Below are 12,226 nucleotides of genomic sequence, written 5' to 3'. Positions count from 1 at the left end.
ATTCAATATTCCTTTACTCAGGTATCCATTTAAAATTGGGTAACTAGAACATCTGATCTCAAGGCCACAGTTTAGAAATAAACATTATACAGCACAGTGCTAATGTTGATTTTAGATGCAGTCAGCAGCACCTGAGCTACAAAATTTTGTATCACACTGCTGTAATGATTTATTTTGTGTAAAGTCTAAACTGTCCCTACTGCATGCAAGTAGTGTGTTGGCCTTCATTAGAAGATTGAGTTCAAATGCCACGAGGTAATGTTGCAGCTCAATGAAACTCAACATTACCTCACAGCAATTGAACTTGATCCCCTGACTAATGAAGGCCAACACACCACGTATTAGGGAAGGCAGCCAGATTAAAGGATTCCGAATACATACATGACATCATGTATAACCCTGAGATTCTTTTTCTTGCGGCCGAGGCAGAATTACTATGTAGACAAAAATGTCAACAAACTACGTAATACAGAGATAAATTTAAAAATTAATAAAGTGCAAAAATAGGAGTCCTTAAATGAGTCTCTGATTGAGTTTGTTGAGTGGAGGGGGAAGGGGGGGATTCAAGAACCAGGTGTTGAGAGTCTTGTGGCACCTATACCTCTTTCCTGATGGTAACAGCGAGAACAGGCTGTGTGCTGGGTGGTGAAGGTCTTTGATGATTGTTTCTGTAGAGCGACTGCAGCATTGCCTGTAGATGTTGTCGAAGGTAGGTAAGGGCTTTGTCCACTACCTTTTATGATCAGGGGTACTTGTGTCCCTTATACCAGACCATGATGCAGTACACTTTACACCACACATTTGTAGAAATTTGCCAGGGTTTCTGATGTCAAACCAAACTCTGGAAAATGCTGAGGAAGTAGAGGTGCTGATGTGCTTTCTTCATGATGTCATTAGTGTGTTGGGTCCAGGAAAGTTCCTCTGAGATGGTGACTCCCAAGAACTTAAATTTGCTCACCCACCCCAACTCTGATTCCCCAATGATCATTGGATCGAACACCTGATTTTTCCCTTCCTGAAATCAACAATCAGGAAAGAACAGTAGGCCTTCTTGGTGTAGCAGTGATTGAGTGTGCTGGGTCCTCTGGTACAGCAGGTTACATGGTTGTGGTAGTTAGGCAGGTTTTCTTGAAATAGGCCTGGTTAAAGTTACTGACTAAGGTTTGTACTGCCTCAGGGGAGTCTGCCTCTTGTTTACTGAACAGATCATGCAGCTCTGCAAGTGCCTTTTTGTAATCGGCATCGGGTGGGATATAAATCCAGTGAGAATCACTAATGTGAACTCTTGGGGTAGATATAGAAGGGTCTGCATTTAATTAAATTTTGCTCCAAGGCAATGGAGCAGGAGATCAACATGCCTCAAATGTCCTTGCCCCAGTGGTTTAACTAGAAAGCACACACTGCCCCTTCTCTCTTTGCCAGAATCCGAGTTCCGATCCAATCTGTGAATGGTGAAACTCCCTGGTTGGACAGCGGTATCTGGTGTGTTCTCTATTAGTCAGGTCTTGGAACAGCAAACAACTGAGATTGTTTTCGGAGAGGTATGTTCCTCTACTTTTCCTTCATCTCACCAGTGCAGGTGGGGCATGCTTGGGGATTTGACTTAATTGTGGGCTTCCCAAAAGATGTTCACAGATACCTCCCTGGGAACCTTCTGACAACGGTGCATGGTTGATGTCTCCTTGGCCACCTTGCACTGAGAACATGTCTGAAGTTTATTATCAGGTGACTGCACATATACAACCAGATGAAACAATGTATCTCTGGCCAATGGTGTACACATGAATATACACAAAAGCACATAGTAATCACAAAAATACATACAGATATAATTTAATATAAATAATTTGAATTGATTTACTTGGTTACAAAATATTGTTCATTAATCTCACAACCGTGGGAAGAAGCAATTTCCCAGCCTGGCAGACCTGATTTTGATGCTCCTGTAACTCTTTCTTGATGGTAGTGCATGAAAGATAGAGCCTGCTGAATGGAAAGTGTCCTCAATAATTCTTTGAGCACTATTTAAGCAATGATCCTGATAAATGTCATTAATCGAGGAAAGGATTTCTTTGGTTGTTTGATGATCCTCTGAATTGACTTCTGGTCTAATGCCTTACAGCTCTTCAGACCATGCAATGATGCTGCCATTCGGGACACTCTCAATTATGCTCTTGTAAAATGTTCTCAAGATGGAGGCTGGTGGGGGACGTCACATGATTGCCATGAGGAACTCCTGTGGGAATAATTTAAAAAGTACTTATTTAGAAAAGTTTTTTTTTAATAAAAATCACTTTAAAGTTAATATAAAGTGTTTAACTGAAGATAGAAGATGTCACCTCCAAGAAGGAGAAGTCACCTAAATTAACTCCTAATAAAAAAAATCTGAAGGAAAAAGAGGTTGGGCCTTCCTTAGCGACGAAGCAGGCCACTGAAGTTCATTCTGGATCCACCAGCGAGGACCCGGGAGAGGGACCTTCCTCTGGAGCCTTCTTCGTGACGACCTGTAAAGATGGCGCCAGAGAGAAAACAAATAAAACTGCATCGTGCATGCACAGTACAGAAGAAAAAAAGTTGGGGAAAAAAATTTCAAGGCCTCTTAAAGGGGCAGTCCGACGTTTCAACATCTGAACATGAAGGGGATACGTCTCCAGTGGAAGAGGTTTCAGAAGAATATGGGAGTGAAGAAAAAAGTCAAATTTAGAAGAGCAGACTAGAAGCAAGAAAAAGACTTTGAAGAAGGAAATGAAGATGAACTTCAAATAAATATTAATTTGTCTCTGGAAAATAATTTTAAATTGTTGTCTGAAGAATTGAAGCAAGTTGAAACAGATTTGACAGTTAAAGTGGATGATGCATTAAAGGTGATATGTCTCAAAGAGTGGATAAGATGGAAAATAAGGTTGAAGATGTTCGAGAGGAAGTGCAACGTATTGAAGAGATAATTTGATCTCGATGAATGAAAAACTGTTGGAGAAAGTTGATATACTTGAAAATTATGGTAGAAGAAATAATGTTAAAATAATGGGATTGTCTGAAGGTAAAGAATGGATTCCGAAGATATTTGGAAAGGAACATTTTGAAGATAAGATTTTAATTGAGAGAGCTCATAGAACTCTGAGACCAAATCCAGGTCCAAACCAGAGACCCCAATCTATCCTGGTTAGATATTTGAACTACCAGGATAGAGAGAGGCTTCTAGGTTTGGCGATGAGGAGAGCTAAAGAATATGGACCTTTGACCTATGAAGGGGATAAGGTCTTTTTTTTATCCAGATTTGAGCCAAACTTTATTAAAGAAAAGGAGAGAATTTAATCCAGTTAAGAAAGTTTTGTATAATAAAGGTTACACATTTGTGATGAAAATATCAACAGAATATGTTTTTATACAAATTATGTTCAAGCTGAAGAATGTGCTCAGAGTTTGTCTAAAAGTTCATGTAACAGAGGAACTGATTTGTTGCATTGAATTTAATATACAGGAAGGGTGGCGTCACCCCCTTTTTTTCAATTTCTGATGGATGAAGAATTATTATGTTATTAAATCGAAGTTTTTTTCCCCGCGGGGGGTCAGGGGAATATGTTAAGTTGATTTGGGGCATATGCATGTGTTTTCGTGGCTTGACCATGACCCGTAAAATGGAGGGAGGTAGTAAATTAAATTATATTCCATTATTCAAGAAAATAAACGAAGATTTTTAGAGTAGACAAATTTACCTATAACTTTAATTGGAAACATTAATTGTATTAAGATGAATATTTTTACAAGAATGCAATATTTGTTTAAAACTACCAATCCCTGTACCTCAAAAGTTTTTTCAGGATTTAAATAAACAAGTTTAAAAAAATTTCTGGAAGGTAAGATGGCAAGAATATCATTAGAAATATTAACATAGAAATATGAATTAGGTGGATTACAACTTCCTAATTTTAAGAATTATTATAAAGCAGCACAATTAAAGTTTCTTGTTTCATTATTTGGGAAAATCAGACCATCATGGGTGGAAATTGAGTTAAATAAGATTGGAGAAATTATACCTGAGGAATTTATTTATAAATGGGAACCAAGGTTAATGGTTACTGACGGAGATGCTCCATTATTGAAACATTTGATTAAGTTAGAAAATGATGGAAATCTTTTGTCGTTAAAAATGTCATTAATTAATCCCCATAATTTTTTCAAAAGATTATCCTTTCTAAATATTTGGAATATTAAAGGAATTTCTAAAATAAGGGATTGTTATGAAAATGGTAGATTGATGTCATTTGATCAGTTAAAAATTAAGTACTATAATATATATATTTTCAATTAAGAGCTTATTTAAGAGAGAAATTAGGATCTTGTATGGTTTTAAAAGATCATACAGATTTAGAAAAGTTAGTTGTTGATGGAATGGTTAAAACATTTATTTCAATAGCATATATAATGTTACAAGAAAAAACCTGTAATCTGTTGTAAAAACTTACTAATATAAGTCCAAAAAGGTTTAACCATTGAACAAGACCATGTAGAATGAATAAAAGAATAAAAAATTGGACTTGTATTAGTAAGTTTTTACAACAGGCTACAGGTGTCGTTTTCCATTGAATCCTGAATTATTGTTGATGGGAAATTTTGAAAATATATCTCCTAAATTAGGGTTATTTAAGTCAAGAGATACATGGGAACAAGATTTAAATATATCAATAGATCAACAAATTTGGCAAAATGTATGTAAAGAGGTTATGTCTAATACAATTAACGTAAGATATAGATTACTTCATTATAAATTTTTACATCAGTTATATATTACAGCTCAGAAATTGAATAGATGGAAATTGAATACATCAGATCAATGTTTTAGATATGGAAAAGATACTGGAACTTTTATTCATTCTACATGGTCTTGTTCAAAGGTTAAACCTTTTTGGACTTATATTAGTAAGTTTTTACATCAGGTTACAGGTGTTGTTTCTCCATTGAATCCTGAATTATTGTTGATGGGAAATTTTGAAAATATATCTCCTAAATTATCTTTATCAGATTTACAATTGAAATGTGTCAAACTAGCTTTGGTGATAGCAAGGAAATGTATTGCTGCTACTTGAAAATCAGATGTTTCATTGACATTAGGAAGGTGGCAAACAGAGGTTCAAAATTGTATTCCATGAGAAAAAACTACATATAATTTGAAGGGTAAATATTCTGTATTTTTACAGATTTAGAGCCTGTATGCTTGAACATTGGGTTTGAAATGATAAATAATTCCTTTGAATCCTCCAGATCGGAGAAGTCTTCCCTTAAAAATAAATAATGATTTTTTGGGGATTTTTTTTGATCTTTGAGCATCTTCTGAAGCAATACAATTCAATATATAATTATGTTTATTATATATTTTAGTAATTTAGTTTTTTTATTTAGTTGGGGGTTTGGAGGGATTAGTTTGGATTTAGATGGTGTTTTTTCTTTTATATAAATTAACAAGTATTTAATTAAGTTTTATAATAATTTGATATGATTTTTATCAATTGTTATAAATGTGTTGACTTTAAATAAAATATTCAAGATGGAGGCTGGCAGCCTTGGCCTCATCAACCTCCTCAGAGATTGTAGGTTCTCCTATGTCTTCCTAGCTAATGAAGTGGTGTTGTGGGTCTGGTGTAGATCAATCTTGATATGAACACCAGGGTATTTTTCTGGGCCACTATGTGGTCCAGGTATAGCTGCCAGACCTTTACAAAAGTGTCATATTTATTCTTTAAATTATATGTGATTATTTTTTCCCATACGTATACAGCTGTTCTTTTCTGCAGTTCATCGTGGTATAAGTAGAGGGGAGTCGGACTTCCAAGTGATCACAATACATTTTTTTGCTACAGCCAGTGTTATTTTTTATATATGTGATTTGATATTTATTCAATTTGTCACTTATTTCCATAAAAGTACCTTGCAGATAGAGCTCTGGGTCACACGTGAAGGCCATTCCTGTTATCCTGGTTAATTTTTCTGTTATGTCTTGCCAAAATGGCCTCACCTTCATGCATGACCACATTCCTGTCTCAGTCCCACATCTGAAAAACATCTGATATTTCTGCTTTTGATCTATGTAATTTTTGTGGGGTAAGATATAATTGATGTAGAAAATTATACTGAACCATTCCATATCTTGCATTTATAATTGACGTCTTGTTGTCCTTACACCTATCTGACCAGCTTCTTTCTGAAATCACCACACCCAAGTCTGACTCCCATCTTTCCCTTGACTTCTGTAATCCTGGTTTTGCACTTTTGCTCTGGAGAGCATAGTATATTTTTGTTATAAATTGGAGTGTATTCCCCATCCAGACCGTTCATTCAGTTTCACTAATTTCAGGTGTGGTCAAAGTTAGTCGCATTTTTCTCTTAAGAACAATCTTACGGTTATATGGTTATATGGAGAAAACAAGGTGGTCCCATTGGCTACTCCGTATTTGTGTTTTAATTGTTTGAAGGACACGAGTTCCTTCCATGTAGCAGTCTTCAAAGACTTTAGACTTCTATCAGACCACAAATTTAATATTCTATTGCCTGTGTTCATAGGCAATAACATTTTTACAGTGTTGCTTTTATTGATATCCCTACTTTTTTTTTCTTGCCATGTTCTGATCATATGTATTAGTATGGGATTATCTAACTTTGTTCTAGAGATTTGACACTCCATTTATAGATAAAATACTTTGCTTTCCCCTCCTCCATTGACAGCATTCCCATCTGAATCCAAGAGGGGGAGCTGTCTTCCATAAAGAAGGCTGTGAGGAATCTAGCCAATGCAGCTGGGTAGTATTTTTTAAAATCTGGAAGTCCTCCCAGCCTATAGTCCCATGTCAGTGTTTCCAGTGTGATTCTTGGTACCTTATTATTCCATAGGAACTGTTTAATATAATTGTTTAGTAGTTTAAAGAAGTTTTTAGGTAATGGAATAGGCAGCAATTGAAAAAGATACTGCAGTCTTAACATTACCTTCATTTTGATGCAATTAACCATTCACACTAGAGTAATCAGTAGGCATCTCCATTTCTGCAGGTCTTCTTCTATCTTCCCCAAAAGAGGAACATAACTTAGTTTATACATATTTTGTAAATTGTTATCAATTCCTATTCCAAGATATTTTATTCCATCTGTCTTCTATTTAAATTTACTTCCTTTTTGGTATCATTCATCTTCAAACTGTTTCAATGGCATTATCTCACTTTTCTCCCTATTTATTTTAAAACCAGATATTCTTACATATTTTTCTAGTGTTCCTTGTAATTTTTTTCCAAAGATTTAGCCGGGTCTGATAGACATAGTAACACATCGTCAGCAAATAGACTAATTTTGTGTTCTTTTTGTCGAATGTTGAAGCCCTTTATATCGGATCCCCTCTTATTATCTCCGCCAATGGTTCAATCAATAAAATTAAAAGTGCTGGGAACAGGAGCATCCCTGTCTGCTCGATCTACTGAAGGGGAACACCACCAACATCTGATTATTCGTTATAATTTTAGCTTGCGGTTTATGGTATAACGTTTTTAACCAATTTATAAATGTTCTGCATATGCCAAATTTTTCCAATGTTTTAAATAAAAATTGCCATTCCAAACAGTCAAATGCTTTTTCCACATCCAGGGAGACTGTAATACTTGGATTCCGTTCAAATTTACCATGTGTATTATATTAAATAATCTTCCTAGACTATTTGAGGAATGTCTTCCTTTAACAAATCCTACCTATCTGTATGTATCTGTTTTGGTAGGTATTGTCCTAATCTATTAGCCAACACTTTCACTAGTATTTTGTAATCAGCATTTTACAGGGATATTGGTCTATATGATGAAGTTTTTATTGTGTCCCTATTTCATTTTGATAATATTGTAATAATCACAGGTGAGAAGATTCCAAGAGGGTCTATGTTTCTACTGCATGGTCCAGAATATCCATTAACTGAGGTATTAATAATTTTTTGAATTGTCTGTAAAACTCAGGTGGAAATCTGTCCTCCCCTCGTGATTTATTAGCCTGTGGGGTACCCAGAGTTTTTTCAATTTCTTCTAAAGGGAGTGTCTGGTTCTATCTTTTCTCTCTTCTAGTTTTGGAAATTCAACATTCGACAAAAATTCTTCCATTTCATTCTCGTCTCCCAGTAGTTCTGATTTGTATAATTTTGTGTAATATTGTCTAAAGATGTCATTGATTTCCTTTTGTTTATATATTAGTGTTGTCTCTGAAGAAGAACAACCCCTCCTTTTAGCACTATCTTTTAAAACCGCTCCTCTCCCAGCAGAATTTTCCCCATTGAATTGGGGTCCCCATCCCGCCACTTCCCTCACCAGCTTCCTTTCTTTCCAGAGCTCTCTATGTATATTACATGATTTTTCTTTTAAAGGCAAAATATTAAAAAACTACAACATATAAAAAAATACATCCTTCAGTTAGTCCTGCTGCAAAATAGTCTTTTTGATCTTCTTATCTAGCAGCTCAAATCTCTTCACAACTTTCATAAAAACTCTTCCACTTCTTTATTCTTGAAAATTCGTTGATTTCCTTCTGGGATATCAACCCTCAATGTCACTGGGTAAATCATTGAATATTTTAAGTTTTTGGATCACAGTTGTCTCTTTATCTCATCAATTTTTTTTCTTTGACCAAGACAGGGCTGAAGTCCTGAAAAAAACATTACTTTTGCATTTTCCACCACTAATGGATCATTGATATTTTTTGAATATTCATATCCCTGGATCCCAAGATCACATCCCTCTCCCGATAACTTAAAATCTTACCAGGACTGGTCGTGGTCACTGTTCACTGGTTCTTCTGGGTCCAAGGGTCCTGTGAGTCCTTTCAATTTGCAACTTTGTGTTTAACTTGTTTCATCCCAGCATTTGTGGGATCCATGTTTCAAAGAAACTCACCAGGTTTTTCCCTCGATTCCTCCTCTCAGTCCAATGATTCTTACATTGTTGTGTCTGCTGAACTTTTCCATATGATCGATCTTGTCCATCAATCCTTTTCTGTCTGTGTCCTGTGTTTTTGCTTTTTCTTCTTGAGCCTTTTGCCTGTCTTTTCTTTTGTCCAGCTCAGCCTCCACTTGAGTCATTTGTTCCGTAGTCCACGATTTTTTAAATTTCCGATATCTTTTCCGATATGTCCCTTATCGCCAATTCAACACTCGTGTAATGAGTGCACAAAGTTTCCATCTTGTTCAGGATGTTGGCTATATCTTGGGCCGACTCTTTCCCCTCCCCCCCCCCCCGTCCACAGCTCTGCTTAGTTCAGCTGGTCCTTAGGCCCCTCCTGAGCCGCTCCTCCTCATCGGGCTGTCATCTCATGTTCCTGGCTGAGCTGTTGCTTCTTCAGTTTTTGTTTTTGGTTGCCTTGGTTGTTTCACATTAGGTTTATCCATTTTTGACAATGAAATTCTGCTTTTTTACCTTTTAAACTGTCCTTTTGATACTTTTTATGGAGACCTCTTTCAAAACACATTAGCTGAGATCTTCTGCACAGCCGCAACCCCATCTCCCCTCACACCAGGGTATTTTATGCTCTCCACTCTCTCCATGACAGAAACATTGACGTGCAGTAGAGAATGGTCAACCTTCATCCTCCTGAAGTCTGCAATCATCTCCTTTCTCTTGAAAACAATAATGCTTAGGTAGTTGATCTCGCACCATTTTACTAGTCACACAACTTTGTCCCTGCAAGCTGACTCATGGAGGTCGTTATTTTTTAAACCATTACCTAGACTCTCTACCTTCTCCTCTAGTTGTGGCATCTGAAGTTGAATCTTAAAGTTGCACCCCTCTTTGATAACTACTCTGTGTTTCTGTGTCTTTTTAAGAGCTGGGTCCTGAGGTCACAACTGATGGTCTATGTGTCAACTGCTGCAAGTTCTCACAGTAGATCTAAGCAATAATATGTCCTGAACCTGAAACTGGTGAGGCACATTGATACATAGAATCATGGGATTTGAAGAACTCGGTTACCAGGTGTAGTGCACTACTAGTAACCACAAAGACTAGGTTGAGGGAACGATAGGCTTTAATGTATAGAAGAACCTTGTTGACCCAGATCCAGGTATAGGAATAGAGGGAAGGGAGAGGTGGTTCGACCTTCATGGCCCAGGACCACGGGGGAGGAACCATAGGGTATGAGCCATCAGTGGGTGGGCCAGCTCCGTATATACAGTAGTCAATCATAACTATATACAATGAAGGAAACATATCACCACACCAGGAAAGTTTATACAGGTTAGGACTTTATTCCATGGAGTGTCAGAGAATGAGGAGAAATTTGATGGACGTATATAGAATTATGAGGGGTATAGACAGAGTAAATGCAAGCACACTTTCTTCACTGAGGTTCGGTGGGACAAGAATGAGAAGACATGGGTTGAGGGCAAATGGTAAGATGTTTTAAAGGATCATTAGGGGGAACTTCTCTACACACAGAGCAGTGATGTGTGGAGTGAGCTGCTGCCAGCTGAAGTGCTAAATGCAGGTTCCATTTTGACATCTCAGAAAAAAATTGGTTAGGTACATGAATGAGAGGGATATGGAAGCTATGTTGTGGGTGCAGTTCGATGGGACTAAGCAAAATAATAGTTTGGTGTAGAAATGATGGGCCAAAGGGCCTGTTTCTTTGCTGTGGTTTTCTCATGTTTTATTTTTCTCTGACTCTTGAAGAAGTGTCAAGGTCTCGCATGGCATTAATCACTCAGGAATGTCCTGTTCTAATGGGGCAAGGCTTTGGTGGGACTGTCAACATTTCTTGTCACCCAGCTGTAGGAAAACAGTGCAGGAACAACTCATGAAAATATTACTAAGACTGGTGAGCTTTAGATAAAAAGGAGACACAAGATGAAACAAAAAATCTTGGTGCTGCTCTAACATCAACACTATCACTGGTGCAGTCTGGGAGAGCAGGGAGTGGAAACATCATGCTTCTCTCAGGTCCTACTGCCCAGGTGTTACCCCAACAATCTTGGATAGGTTTTAATCACCCTTTAGAAGGATCGGGAATGGGCTTTTATAAACATTGGTGAATTCATGGAGACCTATGCCCAAGTTGGCAGTGCCCACATTCGTTAGTAGACCATGAGAGATCGGCCGACCAGTACAGAACACCAGAACATCAGCCAGTGAGAAGGAGAAGCCGTGGGAGAGGACCTGACAGGGTAGAAGACCATGGCAGCAGACCAACGAGGGGCTCAGAGGGTGAAGTGCCCACACTGGGCTAGGCAGTTTATGGGAACCAGAGATCAGGACCAGGATCTACAAGGGTGTCAATGGCGAGCAGGGCTTCTGAAGGGGCCTAGTGTGCTGATGACTTCACGATCATATCAAAGGAGTTTCAAACTGGGAGACTGGGATCACCAATGGAACAACCAATGTAGCTGCAGGAATCAAATCAGTGGACGTAAGTGTCTCTCCTTTGCACATTGCTTGTCAAATAAAAGGGGGGGGACTTCAAGTTTGACCTCCCCGACTGCCCCTGGTAATAATTTAATCCTCAACCCTTTCCATTCTCACTTATAAGATGTAATGAACTTTTGACAGATATATAGAAATACTTTAGGGAGATAAATTGGTAAAAGTTAGAGTAGGTTACATACACACCCTTTAAAAATAGATCTTATTTGAAATACTGGAGAATTCATATCCACAGTGACTTTGCAGAAATTGTGAAGAATGCCTATGGAGATTTCACAAATGGGTGTTAATTGAACTGAAGTTGTGGAAGAATGGACTATTGTCTTTAATGCAACAGCAAGAGACATACTGTATACTGTCTCCTGATACCTTTTTGCAAGGGTTTTGAAGAGTGGTCACTGAAAGGTCACTGATGGGTTCTTGTTTACCTAAAAACAGAGGTCGACAGCATCGAGTCCACGCTGCTGAAGATCCAGCTGCGCTGGGTGGGTCACGTCTCCAGAATGGAGGACCATCGCCTTCCCAAGGTCGTGTTATATGGTGAGCTCTCCACTGGCCACCGTGACAGAGGTGGACCAAAGAAAAGGTACAAGGACTGCCTAAAGAAATCTCTTGGTGCCTGCCACATTGATCACCGCCAGTGGGCTGATATCACCTCAAACCGTGCATCTTGGCGCCTCACAGTTCGGCGGGCAGCAACCTCCTTTGAAGAAGACCGCAGAGCCCACCTCACTGACAAAAGGCAAAGGAGGAAAAACCCAACACCCAACCCCAACCAACCAATTTTCCCCTGCAGCCAC

The 12,226-nt window shown here is 38.0% G+C and overlaps 1 protein-coding gene across 18 annotated transcripts in view; it reads right to left on the bottom strand.

Annotated features, from left to right (window-relative positions):
• Window positions 1–1,817: 1,817 nt before the first annotated feature.
• Window positions 1,818–12,226, bottom strand: part of LOC138761737 (natural resistance-associated macrophage protein 2-like) — a 133,243-nt gene continuing 122,834 nt past the window's right edge. For 13 of the 18 annotated variants that reach the window (XR_011356477.1, XR_011356470.1, XR_011356474.1 and 10 more), the window contains one exon: window positions 1,818–2,236. The gene's annotated coding sequence lies outside the window, so the exon portion shown is untranslated. Of the gene's footprint in view, window positions 2,237–5,925; window positions 6,082–6,978; window positions 7,054–8,777 lie in introns of all 18 variants that reach the window. The other 5 variants (XR_011356464.1, XR_011356467.1, XR_011356465.1 and 2 more) reach the window with 4 other exon arrangements.

The sequence above is a fragment of the Narcine bancroftii genome, chromosome 4 (genome assembly GCF_036971445.1).
Source record: "Narcine bancroftii isolate sNarBan1 chromosome 4, sNarBan1.hap1, whole genome shotgun sequence".
Taxonomy (NCBI): Eukaryota; Metazoa; Chordata; class Chondrichthyes; order Torpediniformes; family Narcinidae; genus Narcine; species Narcine bancroftii.
This window is presented reverse-complemented; position numbering and strand designations above follow the sequence as displayed.